General features: G+C 38.7%; 1 protein-coding gene across 1 annotated transcript in view; it reads left to right on the top strand.

Annotated features, from left to right (window-relative positions):
* The window catches only part of DNAJC13 (DnaJ heat shock protein family (Hsp40) member C13), a gene marked incomplete in the record, with an annotated part of 3,140,357 nt that overhangs the window by 2,791,406 nt on the left and 336,706 nt on the right, over positions 1-12,245 (top strand).

Here is a 12,245-nt window from a genome sequence, read left to right as displayed (position 1 = left end):
GAATGCTGCCAGTAGTCTGTACAAGTGTACTAGAAGTATTGACACCAGCTTTGTGACTGTTGCCACACCTTAGGTGGTGGTGTTAGGATGTTCCTAATTATATGAAGTATTTAATCTATTTCTTGGCTGACATCACATAAACTCCATTTGTAGAGACTGCTTAACTAATCAGGAAACTTACTGAAGGTTTTATAAAATAGCCAAAAGTTTGTTATAGTTAGTGGCATTAGGTGGTGCAGAAGACTGTCTTCTGACTGTGTATGTAACCCCCGCCCCCAAGTTTGTTAAAAAAAAAAAAAAAAAAAAAAACACTTCCAAGTTGTCCATTCAGCCTTTCATCCAAACAAACTAGGCTGGAAAAGTCTCTGGAATAAGCTTTGTTCATCAAACAGTAACAATGTGTTAGTTTAATTTTTAACACTTGTTTACTTAGACTTTAGTTTTTATTTTTATTTTGTTTTATTTTAGCATTTGTTTACCTGGCAAGTGGACTTGTCTATAATTCCTTTTCAGCAGTGACCTGGGTCACAATGGCAAGTGTAAATACTACTGTATAATTATATAAAGTTTAGGATAGTGAGTCAGAAAGCATGTTTCGGAATGTGAGAGGAAATTGGAGGAGCCGGCGCAGACCCACACAAATACAGAGAGAACATTCAAGCTCCACACATACATTGACCAGAAGTCGGGCTTAACCCCAGCCACTAGAGCTAAGAGATAGAGCTCTTTCCACTAAGTCATTGTACTTGGTTATTTCTTCCAGTTTTCCTCAGTTTTGCAAAGTTAGGTGAAGTTATTACCACACAATTTAATTTTTACTAGTCAAACCAGCTGGACTATTTTATTATAATATTTTAGTGCAGTTCCTTATCACTTAATCTATGCAAGAGAGAGGACAAGACACATTACACCAGAATATTACGGACTCCATAGTGATGTGTTTTTAGTATCATGACCACATGTATCGCATAGACAGTAACCACTGTTTTACAGTAAATTTATTTTGTATGTTTTTTCACAGTATGTAAAACACTTTAAATTCATAGTATAAAGGGATTTTGGCCTTTCAGTTGTGCAGTTGCTTTGAAAATGCAGTCGGAGTGAAAAAAAATCAAAACAGCAATTTTGTATTAGTTTAAAGTAATCTTCTCCTCTCCCACGTATAAACATACAGTCATTTTGAGGGCTGTGTCACATGTACGCTTAAGCCACTTGATGTAAACAAATACAAGGTGTTGTATCTCTGAGTAACGGCGAGTTCCATCTGTTATAACCTCACACATTGTAATATTTCAGTTAAGTTGTGCATGTGCATTATTGCACAACTGGAAATCTAACATCCTACATTCACTACTCTGATTAAAAGAAGCAATTTTATTGTGAAGGCGCTTGTCTTGTTTTTAAAAACATTTTTTAAGATAGAGTTTTGGAGTGCCGTTACTCTACAGCTGTGTATCTGCTCTGGTACCTTTTTGCTAATTGCTTTCAACGTTTTGCTCAATACAGAGCAGTTAATTGCCAAGGGTTTTAGTATTTTTGTGGTTAAGAATGTATTGTATTAAGAGCCAATTACAGTGACATAATCAGAGAATTGGAATCATTAATTATGTTTAACTGTACTTGCCCTACAACATTTATCTTTGTTTGGTTCTTAGCTGAGGTGCCTTTTCTGTGAACTTTGCATGCATGTCTTGTGGCTGTGTGGGATTTTGTCATGGTATCCAGATTTCTCCTCATTTTCAAAGCAGTGTGTTAGAGGAAGTGATGATACTGTAAAATACCCTAGTGCTGTGTGTGTGTGTATGTGTGTATTTATATATGTGTATACATACATGTATATATGTGTGTGTGTGTGTGTGTGTGTGTGTGTGTGTGTGTGTATATATATATATATATATATATATATATATATATATATATATATATATATATATATATATATATATATATATAATGTATAAGCAGATTGGTGTCTAATCCAATATTCGTTCTCTGCTTTTATCCATAGCTTGGTAGGATACACTTCCGATCATCATGGTCCTGAATTGGATAAAGCAAGTAGAGCAAATGAATTAAAGCATCTTTCAGTGCATTTTGTTTCTTTTATTTTTATATTTCCCACAGTTACACCATAGGCTATGTATTTCATTTTTGATAGCACTAATAATATATCCAAATTAGGAACTGAAAAAAAAAAAAAAACAGTAGTAGTATTGGTACTGCAATTAATATTGCAACCTCATGCTACCTGGTTCTCTACCTGGTTCTCTAGTTCAGTTCTCAGTTATAGTGCCTTCTGTGTGTAATCAGTATTTTTAATTGTCCATGTTGGATTTAGCAGTATGCTTCAGTTTACTTACACATGCAGAAGACACTCTTTAGATGAATTGGCAGTCCTTCAAAATGCTTGTAGGTAGGGTGGGTAGGTACTGATGTGTGTGTGTCCCCAAAAACTGGCATTCTGTATGGGATTAATTTATTTCCCTGCAACCAGTGAGACCTGGAATAGCTTGTGTGGTTTCTGTTGAGCTTGGATATAACAGGAAATTAGTTAATTACTTGAAAAAAAATTTGAACTTAACTTTTGAAATAGTATGCTGACATTTTATTTTATTTTTTATTTATTTATTACTTTATTAACATTTGTTAACCGGGAAAGTCCGAATTGGAACAAAGCCAATTTTCAGTGGAGGCCCTGGGAGAAAGGCTCTATATGCATGTCTTTGTAACGTGGGAGGAAACCGGAGCACCAGGAGGAAACCCACACAAACACATGGAGGACATGCAGACTCCTCACAGAAGGCACCCCAGCCGAAAATCGAACCGGAGAACCTCTTGCTATGAGGTGACAATGCTATCGCTGCACCACTGTGCCGTCCAATTTACAGTACATGTGTGGAAGGATTGAGGCTTATTTGGCAGCCAAGTTGAAGCCTGAGTTTAACAGTGGGGGGCCCTCATTGATGGGTATTATGGTCAAGTTCATCCCCTCCAACCTTCATTAAGCATTTTTCTCTGAAGCTCCATTGCTTGGGTCAAGAGTGTATTGATTGCCAGTGCATACTGTGACATTGTGTTCTGAGTATGTTAACACATCTAGCCTTTGAAGCCCCCTCATTGTTTTTCTGCTGTTTGCTCAGATTGAAACTCAGTTCTCATCTGTCAGTAAAAAAGTTCTTAAATTCATTACCTAGGTAGTAGTCCATTTATTGTTTATATGTATCTCAGATTACTAGCCGGGACACAAACCAGCATTTCCTTTACTTTCTTGGGGACGAGTACAGCGTAAACAATTGTCATATGTGCCAGTGGTGTAACAGACGCCCAAAAAACACCAGAGGGAGCAACTCCTCTTTTGTTACTGTGATTGAGGATAGCAGAGGTTGAAAGTTCATATTAATTGTTCCACAGGTTCCACAATCATAGCCACTTCTTTCATTATCAGGGAACAAGGTCTATTGGCTCTCTCAAAAGCTAAAAATACTTCACCAATGGCCCTGATAGCATACCAGGTTGCCTGATTATCAGTGTCAAATATAGCCTGTCTGAATCCCGATGTAACCTGTTTAATCTAAGCCTGTATACTAGTTACATTCCTGAAGCTTGGAAAATAGCAATTGTGATACCATTACACAAGGGAGAATTGAACTGGAGGACCTTATACCAGGGTGGCCTAACTATGGATCCCGGTAACTGTAGACCAGTTAGTCTCACTTGTCTCATGTATGGTGCATTGACAAAATCTCAACACTTGACCCTCATCAGTTTGGCTTTGTCAAAGGAAGGTCTTGCCCATTTAACCTAATTAATTTCTTTGAAAAGGTAATTGAATCATTGAATAGTGGTTATGCAGTACATACTGTATATCTAGTCTTGGCTAAGGTCTTTGTCACTATTCCCCAAGCAAGCAGTATTGCTAGACTTGTAAATCTGAATATAAACCCTTATATTAGACAGTGGATAGCTAACTGGTCATCTGACAGAACCCATGTGGTTAGAGTTCTGTGTGCCGCCTCCTGATAGTAAAAAAAGTTACCAGTGGTGTGTCACATGGCTCAGTTTTGGGCCCTCTCTTATTTGTCATATATTTCTTAGACCTTCAGACCAGCACTTCTTGCCTATGGTTAAGTAAGTTTACAGACTGTTGTAATCGTGATGTTTTTCGATCTTCAGTGAATTCACAATTGCTCCAACATGGATTAGACCATGTTAACAATTGGTGCAAGGACAACGGTCTCAAGTGAAATGTAAAAATAAATGTTCTATAGTATATTTTGGTAAACAAAACAGTTTCACTGACTATATAGGGGATGCACTCCTCCAATCAAACATTTTTGCAAGGGATCTAGCCCCTGTTGTTGATGATTCCTTATCTTTTGACCATCATGTCTCCACAGTAAATTTGGGAAGCCTTTTGTCTGCATCTAATTTCCAGAGACATTTCTGCGAGATCTAGAGAAGTCTTAATTTCCCATGGGCTCATATCTTATCAGTCTCATTATTGAATGTAATTCACCTTTTGGCATGTTTTTATCTGAATTTAATATGTAATCATTTTTAAGCTAGTGGCGTGCACACTAATTGGACCCTTTTTTCGGCTTCCCTCCTCCCTATGCCATAATCTGTTGCTTTCTTCACTCTTTTGCTGTGGTTACATTAAAGGAAATCAAGCCCGAGTAAAAGTTAATCATTGCTATTTACTCCCCGTCACACTGAACTTATGTGTAAGTTTGTTAAACATTAAGGGCACTAAGGCACTGACCTGGAGCAAGCTAAAGTAGCTGATTGTTTTTTATTCCTGATGACACTGCTGGTCCACTTCATGGTTCAACCTGTTCTGTTCACCCTCGCTACTCTCAGGCTCACTCTGCTCTCCCTAATCTAGTACAAAATAAAATACTATCCCTATATATTTCATCACTCATAACTCTCTTGATAGCAGCCCATCTAACCTCTTATCATTTTCAGCTAAACTTTCATCTATCCTACCAAGGAATTCTATCGCCATGTCCACACCAAGTAAAATACACACATTTCAGGATATCTCCAGCCATCTACAAACCTACACTGTTTCATTACTTCACATATACCATAATGCCTCTTCAGGACTCACCACACATCTCCCTTAGGTATGATAAATTCATAACCAAATTCCTTAGCACTCTTGTAAACATTGCATATCAACTTTCAGTTAGTGGTGATGTCCACCCAAACCCTGGCTTCATAACCTCCACACCACAACCCATAAACACATCCTACCCCTGTCTCACAGCACCTTATAGCAACCTAGAAAGGGAATCAGATGTACTTTTAAATATAAATATCAAAAGCATACTTAATAAAATTCAGTATCTTTGCACTACCCTTTCACTATACACGCCTGATGTAGTACTACTAACACAAACCTGATTGAAGCCACATATTGACAATTAAATTATTCCTCCAGGCTACAATATTCTAAGGGCAGAGAACAAAAGAGGTGGAGGTCTAGCCATACTATTAGAGTATCCTCATACTGCAACCATTATGCCTAACTATCCCAACTTTTAATAACGCCAAAATACTCTGCACTAAACTGAAAATTAATTCCAAGAAATACCCAGTCTTCGTGGGAGCATGTATTCCACCTGGTAATAACCTGACCACTATAGAGCAAATCCTCCAAAGGACCTCAAAAACAGTACCCCAAAAACAATCATCTTGGGTGATTTTAACACAGATTGGCTAACATTCATATCACAGAACCCCACTAACCATATTAACCTTTATGACTTTACCCAAATCATTCAAAAGTCCAACTAGGATAGATAAAACTTCAAGTAAGTAGTCCATCCTTGACTGGACTCCAGCTAATAAAGCATCCCACTCACAATATTCTGGATATCTCCCTTGACAGCCTTAGTGACCACATACCAACCTACTTAGGCAATGTACATATCCTGTTAAACACACTATCGCCATGTCCGAACTAAGAAAATTTTCAACACCCAATCCTTTATATGCATACTCATTCACTGTAGCTGGACTCCTTTAAAATACTTGCCCCTAGATGTGGCTGTTGAATATTTCGGTTTCACCTTCCTCAACATACTTAATAACATACTTAATAAATTAGTACCTGCTAGGATAATTCAGACAAAATCAAACTATTCCCCATGGTTAAGTAAGGAAACTAGAGCTCTACTCAGACTGAGACATAAGGCTTGGGAAATATGGTATACCAATAAATCTCAAACTAATCGGATAGCATTCCAAGAACTCGGAAACAAAGCCAAAAACAAATTAAGCAGGGCAAAATAAATCACTACACCATTATCCAAGTGAAAATTAACCCACAAAAATTCTGGTCAGCAATAAAACCAGTCCTACAACCAGTCCAAGCATCAACCTCACGTCCCTGTTCCTCAAACAATATAGGTACTAAGTCAGAACAGTTTAATAAATACTTCACTGAAAGCAAACTACCTCCCTCCAAAAATAGCGACTGCTCCCAAACAACAACAGATTTAACAAACAACAATGAAAATACCTTTTCCTTCAAGTCATCCCCAACAGGTAGCACATAAAAACAACTATACAGCGGATAACCTGCCAGCTGAATTTCTAAAGCTAGCTGCTGACACTGTATCCCTTTTTCTGTCACTGAACAACAAATCCCATCTCTCTGGTAAATCTCATACATTATTCCTATGCATAAAGGTGGCAGCTCTACAGAGCTTTTAAATTTTAGGTTGATTGCCATTCTATCCCCACTATCCAAAATCCTGGAAAAGTACATACATTCCCAACTTCTGGATTACCTCTCCACTAACAGCCTATTAGTCACATCACGACATGGATTTAGACTTAATCATAGCACTACAACTGCCCTCCTTAGCTTCACTAACATAGTTAATCAATACAGGAATGAAGGTATAATAGTGTCAACCATCTTTCTTAATATGTCAAAAGCTTTCAATGCTGTCTTTCACCACAAACTACTGACAGCACTCTTTAACCTAAATCTTAGTCACTCTGCACTCTGTTTCAGAAGCTACCTAACAGGACTCCAGCAAGCTGTAAAGTGGGAAAAAGACCTCTCCCCTCTACTTCCATTCACATTAGGGCTACCCCAGGGTTCTATTCTTGGCTCATTTCTCTTCATTCTCTTTGTTAATAATCTTAACACAATTACTTCTCATACCTCCTTAGTACAATATGCTGATGATTCCACACTTATATGTGCTGCCCCTTCCATACAGTAACTCCAACATATAACCCAAAAATCCTTCTCTGCAATTGAATCCTGGGTCTCAAAATCTCAACTCATATTCATCTCTAGTAAAACTAAACCTATCTTCCACCCCACTAGAGCCAACAACCTTCCTCCCTCTTTTGCCATCAATGCTACAGATAATACAACTATTAAACCAGTGTCTTCTACAAAACTGTTAGGCATCATGATTGATGACATGAAATTTAACATACACATAACCCAAACTATAAAGAAAGTACACAAAAAATAGGTGCACTTTATAGAAATAAACAATTTCTAACCAACAGTACCAGAATAGTCATTGCAAAAACATACCTACTCTCCACTGTACTCTATGCTTCATGCACATTCACCAATCAAGAACTCAGACCCAGGTAAACTGGAAGCTTGTTGTAATAAAATAGCAACATTTTCTACAGACTCTTCATATCTAACACACCACTGTCTAGCCCTGAAAAAATGTTTCCTGGCTGGAGCTACCACATCTACTCTCTTATAATCAGCTAATAACTGCTCAAAAACTACTTTACCAGCCAGAAAAAAAAAACAAGTTCTCCAAAACATAATTGAACCTTATTCAAATAATCAAGTATAATGGTCCACTAATAAATCTCTCTTAAAAGTTAATGAAGCCAAGAATACTGCTGGAGACTCGTGTAACAAAAAATCTGGAACCACTCCCTCTAACCAGTGTTCATTTTAAAGAGTTATTTAAAACCCATTTAACTAATGCATGCTTTGCTCATCTAAGAGTCCAGGTTAACTTAGTCCTTCTACAATTGACCTCACTATCTCACACAAGCTTTATCTGTGAAAACTAGCCTCTATCTCTAGTACACTAACAGACCTACATGTCTTGCACACCCACCCCTGTCTCACTTCCAATCCTTAGGGGTCCCTATTAAATTGCTGAACGTTTCAAAGTTCGAATGTCATATGGTTGACACCATATGATCGAACTTTGAAAAATTCGAAGGTGAAAGGCAACAGCTCTGTACACGCAGAATGGGAAAGTTTCCCTTTTCTGCACTGAAGTGCTGTCTCTGAGTTGGTGTATTTAAGTAAGTGGGGGTGAGGGGGTGCAGGGGGACTTGCCCTGCTCAGAGTGTTAAGGTAAGGTTTTTATTATATATTCAAGGTTTCAAGTTTTGCTCATATGTTGTCGAACATATGAGGTTCGAAATTTTGAAGCTTCGAATATATAATCTAGACACATCCTTAGTAAACAAAAACTCAACTTTTCTCTTTTCGTAATTTCAAAATACTGTACACTATTGTCAGTTATACATTGCCACCTCACAGCAAGAGGTTCTCCGGTTCGATTCTCGGCTGGGGTGCCTTCTGTGCGGAGTCTGCATGTCCTCCCTGTGGTCACGTGGGTTTCCTCTGGGTGCTCCGGTTTCCTCGCACATCCCAAAGACATGCTGTAGGTAGATTGGACACTCTAAATTGGCCCAAGGCGTCAGTGTGTGCGTGTGTGTGCCTTCTGTGGAAGGTTGGGCACCGGGCTGGCAACTCGGCACCATAAAACTCCACTGCCAATCATGAGCGAACAGGTGATCCAATGTGGCGACCCCTAACCGGGAAAAGCCGAACGAAGAAGAAGATTGTCAGTTATGTAGCTCAGAACATTTCTAGCTGAAATTCACTGAATAAAAGGATTTATGTGTACTGAATGCTTTTTTGTTTTATGTACTCATGATTGCAGTAGGGAAGAGTGACTCATCGTATGTACTGTAATTGTAAGTATTCTATCTTATCTGTGTCCTGTCAACTTTACCACATTTGGATTCTACACATATAATTGTAACCTTTTGTATGTCCTTTCTTACACTTGTTGATTTTATGTGGAGCTTTTCTCCTCGGGCCTCCGCTGAAAATGCCGATAAACAAATGTAAAATAAAAAAAAATTAAACATATCACACAGCTTGACAGTCCTCAGATATTCATAATCATATTCAAAATCAAGTCTATCAGATATTATAGTTGATTTAGTATTAAAGGATGCCATTGACCTTTGCCAGTAATGTGCATGTAGCATGTGATATTATTAAAAAGAACTGGGATATTCTGTCTACTGTACATGAGTTGAATGGGGTCATTGGCACACAGCCAGATTTTACTTTTAGAAATAATAGATCACTTAAGAGTTAGCTCTGTTATCAATCCTTTAATACTAAATCAACTATAATATCTGATAGACTTGGTACATATATGTGTAGGAATTGTATGGCCTGTACACATGTACATATTGGTAATTATTTCACACATCCCACTTTGGGTTTTAAGATAGATACTGCTTTTTATGCAGATTGTCAAACAAAAAAATGTCTATTTTTGCTGATGTACTACCTGCTCCTCATTTTACATAGGGAAAACAAACAGGGTATTTAAGGATAGAATACTTGAACACCTTAGGGATATCAGGAATGTTAAAGAAAACAGCGCACTATCACTACATGTAGCTAAAGAGGGTAAAGAGCATAAAATTTAGCTTTATGGTACTAGAGATTCTGCATAGTACCAAGAGGGGAGGTGACATAAATAATAGAACAGAATCTAGTGAACAGAAATGGATTTTGCGCTTTCAAGCTGATAAACCTCCTGGTTTAAACAACGTGAAACCCTTCCTTAAAGCACGGCCATTAAAGCATTGATCTCTCTTTTAATATTTTATCATATATATTTCAATAGTCCATCTTTTATTATTTTTTACTATTGTATTTACCAGTTTTAAGTACATATTCATTTAGTCTGTTTTATTCAATTTTTTAACGATCTATATATTCTACAGATGTATTTTATCACATGGCTTTTAGCTATGATGCACATTTTATCTGATTTTTGATTGGATATTTTAGTGTTTAAAAATTTAACTGCTATTCTATCTTTGTTGGTCTGATGAAGTGGATGTTATTCTGAGAAAGCGCTTACCTACTACAATAAAGGACATATTGATTTTCACTGCTGTGTGGAACCAGATTATTTTTTCTTTTTCTTGTATTCTCTGGTTTTTGCATCTGATTCCTTGTTTAGTACAAATACGACTCTGTCATTGTACATGTTGGTGTGAATGACCTGATCCGTACCTCCCTGGACTACATGAAAAGAGACATGGAAGAGCTCTCTGATTACGTAGCCCAGGCCGGTATGACCCTGACCTTGAGCATCATCCTGCCATCACCAAGAATGATACCACAGTATAAAGAAAAAAGTATCAATTTCAACAATTGGCTAAGCTTCTGGTGTCATTCAAAGGGGATCCAGTATCTGTTAGCCTGGGATGACATGTTCGACAAGCCACGCTGCTTCGCTAGAGACGGCTTGCATCTGTCACCCTTAGGCTTTCAAATACTGGCCAAGGCTGTTGCCACCCCCATAGTGCCTTTTTTAGGCAAGGCTCAAAAGACAAACCCACCGCCGTAAATAGCACAAGTAACAAAAAACTGAGGGTAATGTTACTCAGTGTCAGAAGTCTAAACCTCAAAATGCACGCACTCGAGGCACTCCTCAGTATGGAGAAAATCGATATATGTGCAGTAACAGAAACCTGGTTCAAGGCTCCAGAGAGCACCTCAGCACTAGCAGGCTACAACTCATACCATACATTTCGGCCACAAAACCCAGACCTAAATACAAAAGGTGAGGGCGTATCCATATTCATCAAGGATACCCACACCTCCAGGTTAGTGGCACAGCATGATGCTTCAGAGATCATCCACATGCCACTAACAATGGGCAAAACTGAAATTCAAATTGTAGCTTACTACAGATCACCCACCATGTCCCATGATCCCCATTCCGCATTTCTAGAAACACTGAGAAACACAAAGGTCCTACCAAACACCATGATATTGGGTGATTTCAATTGCCCAAACATTAACTGGGAGAAATGCTCAAGTGCTAACTCTCTTGCCCAACATTTCCTAGAATTTATAAACTCAAACACCCTGGATCAGCTGGTCAGCACCCTCACCAGAGGTGACAACATATTGGACCTGGTCACCACCAACATGGGCGACCGGTGTTCCACACCAGAGGTCAACCCCTTGCTGGTTAGATCTGACCATAAACTAATCACTCTGGAAATCCACATTCCACCCTCACCCCCGGTCAAAGAAACCACCTTGAACAACTTTTCAAAAGTAAACTTCACTTTACTTAAGACTGAGGTGGAAAGTTTCAAAGCCCCCATGTTAAAGGATAACGCTGCCGAAGCTGCAAAATCCTTTACTAATGCACTCTACAGGCACCTACAAGAATGCATGGATCATGCTATCCCAAGCAAAACCAAGACTCTCTCCTCCAAGAAAAGGAAACCAGTCTGGGGGACCCCTGCCATAAACAAGCTATACAACAGAAGGAGGAAACTAGTACAGAAAAGAGTAAAATCCCAAGAAGGGAAGACATCCCTGATTAGTATCAGCAAGAAACTACGATCCCTCATAAAATCATCCAAGGCTAGTTTCGAAAGAAAAATTGTCAAGGACTCCAAAGATAACCATAAGGCATTTTTTAGCTATGTCAAGAATCTAAGTGGCAATTCTCAGATCTGCTCTGAGTTGGTGCAGAATGGCACAAAATACAGTGAACCGACCAATATCGCCAACATCCTGGCAGACCGGTTCAGTGAAAACTTCACCCCCTCTCACCCTCAAAATGGCCCATAACCATACCAGAAGAATGTAGTGCCCCTGAAATCACATACACTCAGGTTAAAACAGCCCTCTCCAAAACCAAAAACACAGCATCAATGGGACCAGATGGTGTCCCAGGCTGCATCCTACACGAGCTCAAAGATGAACTAACCCCTCATCTAAACACACTGTTCAAACTCTGCCTCTCCACAGGCTATGTGTCCATAGAGTGGCTCACAGCAACGGTTATTCCGCTCCACAAAGGTGGACCCAGAACAGACCCTGGGAAATATCACCCTATAAGCCTGACTAGCTTGGTCTGCAAGGCTATGGAGTGCATCATCATGGAACT

This window comes from Protopterus annectens, chromosome 3.part1 (assembly GCF_019279795.1).
Source record: "Protopterus annectens isolate FY-2018-M chromosome 3.part1, PAN1.0, whole genome shotgun sequence".
In the NCBI taxonomy this organism is placed as follows: domain Eukaryota; kingdom Metazoa; phylum Chordata; order Ceratodontiformes; family Protopteridae; genus Protopterus; species Protopterus annectens.
This window is presented reverse-complemented; position numbering and strand designations above follow the sequence as displayed.